Genomic DNA, 6,726 nt, shown 5'->3' with positions numbered 1-6,726 from the left:
TTTTTATGATATCAAACCTTGTGGATGTTTTGGCTGTCGATTTCGAAAAGTCCGACTTTATCTTTATAACTTTTCGTTTCTGTCTTTATGTTTCAAGGACGAAACTTTTTAAAAGGTGGGATGATTGTAACATCCGCGAATTTTTCGTTGTGGCATTTATAAATTAATTAGCCATTTCATTATTTTATTTGTATTTTTTTTAAAGCCATTTTTATAAGAATGTGGCTTTACATGTAAATAATAATTTTTAATGTTGATAAAAATATTCGTCTTAAGTTGTGGTAGGTTTGAGACGTATTTTAGCGGTATATCAACTTTAAATGAAACGATTTAATTACTTTTTCAAACTAGTTTATTTATTTAATTAATTATATTTTCAAAACTTATTTTCGCAAAAATATAGCTTAAGGTATATAGTAATCATACTAATTATTATTTTGATAAGCATAGTTGTATCGTTATTTATGAGGCGTGTTTTTAATAAAAACTGTTTCATTTAGCTAATTGGGCCTAATCTCCTAATGGACTCATTTCTTTTCCACTCATGACCTATCACTATTCTCCTCCACACATTTTAGAAACCTCATCCACTTCCCTTGCTTCCCTGATACACGACCAAACCAAGCTCCACCATTAACACACATACATTCCAAGCTCAAAATCAAGATTTCTCTTTCGTTTCTCGACCAAATTCACTAATTATAGAGCCATTAGCTTCCTCTTATCGTTCTCCCTATTTTTATGTAAGAAAGAGACAAGATTTCCTCATCTCTTGTTCTGACCGTGCCCTTTTGTGGCTCGAAATTCCATGTTAAACCGTTTTCTTTGTATATAGGTGTGCATTCGGATAATCCGGAAGAAGATTGCTTGAGATAGATGATACCATTGAGGATTGAAGAGCAAAAAGGTAACGGTGATAGGTTACTCGGCATTATGTTGATTTTATGTGTGTTTATGTGGTTGTTTACTCTTTAGTGAACAAGTTTTGCATTTTTACTTGTGTTTGTACCATGGTTGTATGTGACGGTTTTATAGAAATTTTACTTATCCATTTTGAGAAAAGATGGTACCTTCGGATTCATGGTAAAGTGGGTAAATGATTTGGGTAACTTATTTGGTTGGATAATACTTATTTCAAGCTTAAAATTTCGTCTTAAGATGGTCTCTAAAATGGTGGTGAAAACCTTGAAAGGGGGCTGCATTGGGACAGTTTTGGGCTCGATTTTGAGGTTGATTTTGTTGTTGGTTCGAGTCAATTTGATAGCTCATATATTGTGTGCATATACATGAATGAATAGAGCCTTTTGTTTGGATGAATTCTGCCTTGTAACATGCTTAAAAACTTGTCTTAAGACGGCTTCACAAAATGTATAGAAACCATGTTTATAGGTTGTTGATGGGTGTGTTTTGTGGACTGTTTTTGAGTCGATTTCACTGATGAATTGAGACAATTAGTTTGGTTCCATCTTATGTGTATATCCATGTATGTAATGAGTTGCTTGTATGTGAGAGATTCTACCCTTTTCACGCTTAAAATTTCGTCTTAAGACTCTCACAAATGAGCCTCTTGAAACCGTGAAAATGGGTTTTTGTTGGGCAGTTTTCGCGGCCTATTTTGACGGGTTTCTTGAGGCTAAATTGAACCAATTTTCTTGATTACGTCTCAAGTATATGTACATGTTTGTATTAGGTCTTTCGTACGGGTGAAATCCGCCTCGTTTAGGCCTAGGAAGTCCGTCCTAAAACGGGTGTAAGAGGAGGGTTCTGCATATTTGTTTTGGCAGTGGCTGTGGTGCCTGGTTGTTGGTGTTCAGCTGTGCAGGTACTGCGGCCATTTAGGCAGGCCATGACTGGCAGTGACGGGGTGCGGCCAGGTTGTGGCTGGGCTGGGCTGGTCATGGCTAGGGCGTAGCCTCGGTTGAGTTAATTTTTGTCCGTGAAATATTTTGTTCGGGTTTAATTAATTTGAAAACCGTCACATGTTTTATGTATCTTAAATTTAATATTTGCCGTTCATTTATATATTTCTCATATGAACTATAAATGCGGAACTTATTATTTATTCTTGCCATAATTATATGAAATGTCTTCATTTATCTATAATATGAGCTTTAATTTATTTATTCTCATTTATTTATCGTATTTCAAATACGAGTGATTTATTCCACATGATTAATTGAAATGAGTCGTATTCTCGTGAAAATGTCATAATGTTATGCCTTCTTGCTTGACTTATATTTACGGCCCACTTGTGCTGATTCTGGCAAGTACGGGTTTGGCCACTTGTGCTGATCTGGCAAGTGAGTTTTATCTTAGTCTTTCCGCCACTTTCGTGCTGATATGGTGATTGGGGTACTCGATTATCATTTTGTCATCGAGTCTTGGATGCGGGCAGATTCTGCCGCATGTCGAATCGGAAATGTACATTCCGAGAGTCTGGCCAGGTTTAGACTAGGACCGTATTATTATCGTACCGGGGAAAATTTAGTCTAAGAGTAGTAAATATCTTGCTTGATTATGGTCATTTGCATGTCTTGCTACACGAAAGTTTACATCTTATATGGTTGAATATGAGAGTCTTGGTCCCATCGGACACTAGAGGTGAGATGCAAGCCTTATTGTTGCGATATGGTCGCCGGGATTGATGCTCCCATCCGTTCTCATGGTGAGATGCAAGCCATGAGTGCGCATGTGACGTTAATAGCCATACCTCGTGCAATGTTTGTTAGATGATTTCCAAAGTAATGGCTATAGTTATCTACTTTATGTATTGCGATGATTGAACACTCTTTATCTATTTCACATGATTTGACTACTAGTTTTGTGTAATTTGGATAGTCGCATATGTTGCATTTCATTAGAATTCGTGCTTGTGATTAATTAACCGTATCTATGTTCTTTCCTTTACTTCACTTATTTAAATATGCCTATGACATGCTTATTTTCTATTCTATCTTCCTTTTCTTATTACTCTAACATGAATGATCCCATGCTTATTTGTTCAAGTGAATTGTATCCCTTATTGATTATGCATTGCCTTATTTAAGTTCTTTGTTATGTTCATTTTCATATAATGTGGCTGGGAGAACATGAGTTACTCCCCACTGACTCTGGTGTTCATGTTTACATGAATGACATGTATTAGTTGGTGTATTTATGGGGTGAAGACATCTGTGAGCTAGCGAGTACCTTGACCGTGGAATTTTATCTATCATTATGCTTAGACTCACTCTTTTAGACTTGTTATTTGTGGGATATCTTTCCCCTTTTTGGCTAGACTTTGTTTGTAATGACCTAAGTTTTCTTACCGGTAAACTTGTTTCGTTGTATTAGTGAATCCCGCATGTTAAACTTTAACTAGTAATGAAAAGTTTTAACAAATTTTATAATTTCATCTTTAATTTATTAGTTATATTTTCCGCTTTATCGTGGGGTGTCACATTTACTCTTATTTCTAAATTTGTTACAAAAGAAAACAAACAACGTCCGTTACTCTTCTCGCAATGCTATCAAATCAAAGGGCTAGGGTTGTCGGATTTCGGAGTTATTTACCGTTGAGATCATCCTATTGTGGGTAAGATCCTTGTACCGTTTTTATATCAATTCGTTAACATTGTTTAAACCGTAATTGGGTGAATTGGGGATTGTTGATGTTATAGATTTTAATTATATGGTTATTTGATTATAAGAGGTGATTTCATAGAGGAAGGCTTTTGATCCGCTGCTTGTGTTTGATAATTGGTGATTTCATTTTAGGTAGGGTTTCCCTAATCAGTAATTGTATAAATGTTATAAGATGGTTGTTTGGTTGATTGGCATGTTGATTATTTCGTAATTAGTTTTTGGCATTGTTTACATTGGTATTGTAGTTGGTTGTTGTTTGTCTGTGGTTCGCGAGGTGCACCCTCGACTGAGTGGAGTCACTTGCGGGAGTGGCTTCACGCCCTTGATTCGCCCCTTGTGGTTACCGTCACAAGGGGGATGTGCACATTAAGCAACATGGGTTATTCACTCGATGGAGATGAGCGGGCCTTAGGTGGGAACGACTACGATCCACCACTGGCGGTGTGGAATATCTATTGCGATGGATATTCTAGCAGGTCTACACACTTTAGTGTGTGGTCGGATGATTGGTGATGTGACAGTGTTGGAGGATTATGTTCGTGTAACTGTCTGTTGTATTATCTTATATTGTTTATGCAGTAACTGACCCCGTTAAATATTTTGAAAACTGTGGTGATCCATTCGGGGATGGTGAGCGGTTGTTTAGCAGGTATATCTTGGTTGCACGCGGGATTAGTTGGGGATAGAGTCATTATGTGTCAGGGTCGTAGTCTTTCGCTGTTTTATCATAACATTAGTTACTTTAGTTGGATTTTGGTTCTGGAACAGTTGTATCTTATTTTACAGTTGGTTTTGATGTAATCACTTTAAACGCTATACTTAATTATGTTTCTTTATGGTCACTTTTGATTACTATGCCTCGGGTAACCGAGATGGTAGCGTCCTCATGCGCCATGTGGTCTTGCTAAGGCACCTTGGTGTATGGGGGTGTTACATGACCTAAGTTCAAAAATATCAAAATCGCCCTTACAGCTCTAATTACAACAAGAAAATCATATTACAACAATTTCAAGTGATTTTTTTTGTAAATTAAGTGTGCCCTTAAAATTAGAATTTTCTAAAGCATTGAGCTTCACTCTAAAAAAATAAACAAAAAAAAACCCCTAACCTAGATCTCGCTGCTCCACCGTCTCCACCGTCCACACTTGCCTCCCTTCTTCTTCCCCTACTAAATCACCGGTGATGGGTTTGTCCCTTAGCCTATCTCCGGCGATTCGACACATCTCATACACTAAAACCCCCAAAATCAACTTTGTTTTTCCCGCATCTCCCGTCTACCTCCTGTTCCCTCGCCTTTTCTCTATTGCCGGGGATGGGTCCGTCCTGGCCTATCTCCGGTGACGATCTGTTTCTCGTTTTTTATTTAATATCGGTATTCCTGATCACCCTCTTTTCCGATTTGATTGTTTGACCTGTTTTCTTAGTGGGTCACGGGTTGAATCCTTTGTGGTTCTGGCTGTTACATTTTTCGTTGCCTCCTTGCTTACATCATGGATGAAGTTGGAATTTTTTCTGGGTGATGGTCTTCTGATGACAATTGTCTACTGCTTGGATATGTATTAAAAGAAAAGGAGCCAAATAGGAGATAAGACTTTATTGGAGTTCAGCAAATGGTGTTATTGTCACGTTCTTTTTATAAGCTTAAGTGTGATTAGTCCCGTCCTTCCGGTACCTTGTCCAGTCACCACCATTTTTCGTTCTCAGTCCATGGGTGATCCCCTTATTCCCCCCCTCCCCCCCACCTCTGGTTTGGTTGTCTTGTCTATGACCTTTTTTGTCTGTGTCGATGAGTTTAACTCATCCGGCAGAGTTGCTTCTCTCCTAAGTGGTTAACTTTTGGGTCTGATACGGTGATCCCCCCCATTTCCCCCACCTATCGTTCCCTCTTTCTTTTTCCCTAGTGTCAACGAGTGTCGTCCCTTTGTTTTGTCTGTTTGCTTGATTGGCGGTGATCCTAGGATGTGTCTTTTGGTTATTCGGGTGTCTCTGTGGTGTCTTGGTCAACCTTGTTGTCTTATTGGAGGGTCTTAATCTCCTTCTCCCGCTCCTGCTTCTTGCAAGTGTGTCTTTGATGTTTCTGTGTCAGTTGAGTTTCGAGTCTTCGAGACATGTTAATTTGGCAGATTTGGTGTGTATGGCTGCTGATGGTTTTTGGCTTCTGTGCTGGTTGTCTTGGTGGTCGTCGGGTCCTTTCTCTATCTTTTCGGAATGGTGAGTCTGGGTGTAGTGGTTCTTTTGTGTTCGTGTGGTCTTGTTTTGGGTTCTTCTGTTGGGTTGGATGGTTCGGAGATGGTGGTGCTGGAGTCTGTTTACGATTGTTGGGTTCCCGTATGAGATGTGCTTGGTAGGGTGAAGTCGGGTCTGGCAATGTCGTTGGGTGGCCCAGATGCGGTGGTCTCAACCTCATCTCCAAAAAAGGTTTGGCTTGGAATTGTAGAGGTCTTAAGGATCTGCTTGCCCCTGCTGTTCCTAAAATTAGAGCAATATATAGGTGTTTTCATAATAATTTAGATTTCGTCTTCCTTTCTGAAACTAAGTGTGATGTACGATCAGTTGATGTTCTTCTGGGACCTATGAGTTCCCTTCAATCTGCTAGGTGTGATGCTGACAGCTTGGGGGGGGGGGGGGGCTCTAGGCTAGTTGGAAAAGTAGTTGTAAATTAGAATGTGTCTTTATCAGTTGCAATCTTATTATCCTCTTGGTTAATCAGTGTATGGGTAGCATATGGTATTTGTGTTATGTTTATGGAGAACTCGATCATACAAAAAGGGGTGCTGTATGGGAAAATTTTACCTGTCATCTTAATTCCCTTGACAAACCCTTCTTGCTCATAGGTGATTTCAACCAAGTTGAGTTCTCTTCTGATAAGTTAGGTGGCAGTGATAAATTGATTAGAGGAGCAAATTTATTCTCATACTGGAAGAATATACATTGTCTGATGGATATCCCCTTTAATGGACCTAGATTCACTTGGTGCAATAATAGGGAGAGTCCACATCGAATATACGAAAGACTTGATAAGGATTTTGCTTCCAATGATTGGCTTTCTCTATCCCCAATACTTTTATCAAACACTTGCCTATTCAAATATCAGATCACGCG

The 6,726-nt window shown here is 38.8% G+C and overlaps 1 long non-coding RNA gene across 1 annotated transcript; it reads left to right on the top strand.

The window, feature by feature from the left end:
* The first annotated feature begins 563 nt into the window (after positions 1–563).
* Positions 564–2,103, top strand: LOC141633609 (uncharacterized). The gene is made up of 3 exons (XR_012538395.1): positions 564–743; positions 836–907; positions 1,691–2,103. It is a non-coding gene; the product is annotated as an uncharacterized LOC141633609 (long non-coding RNA).
* The last annotated feature ends 4,623 nt before the right edge of the window (positions 2,104–6,726 follow it).

Source organism: Silene latifolia, chromosome Y (genome assembly GCF_048544455.1).
Source record: "Silene latifolia isolate original U9 population chromosome Y, ASM4854445v1, whole genome shotgun sequence".
Taxonomy (NCBI): domain Eukaryota; kingdom Viridiplantae; phylum Streptophyta; class Magnoliopsida; order Caryophyllales; family Caryophyllaceae; genus Silene; species Silene latifolia.
This window is presented reverse-complemented; position numbering and strand designations above follow the sequence as displayed.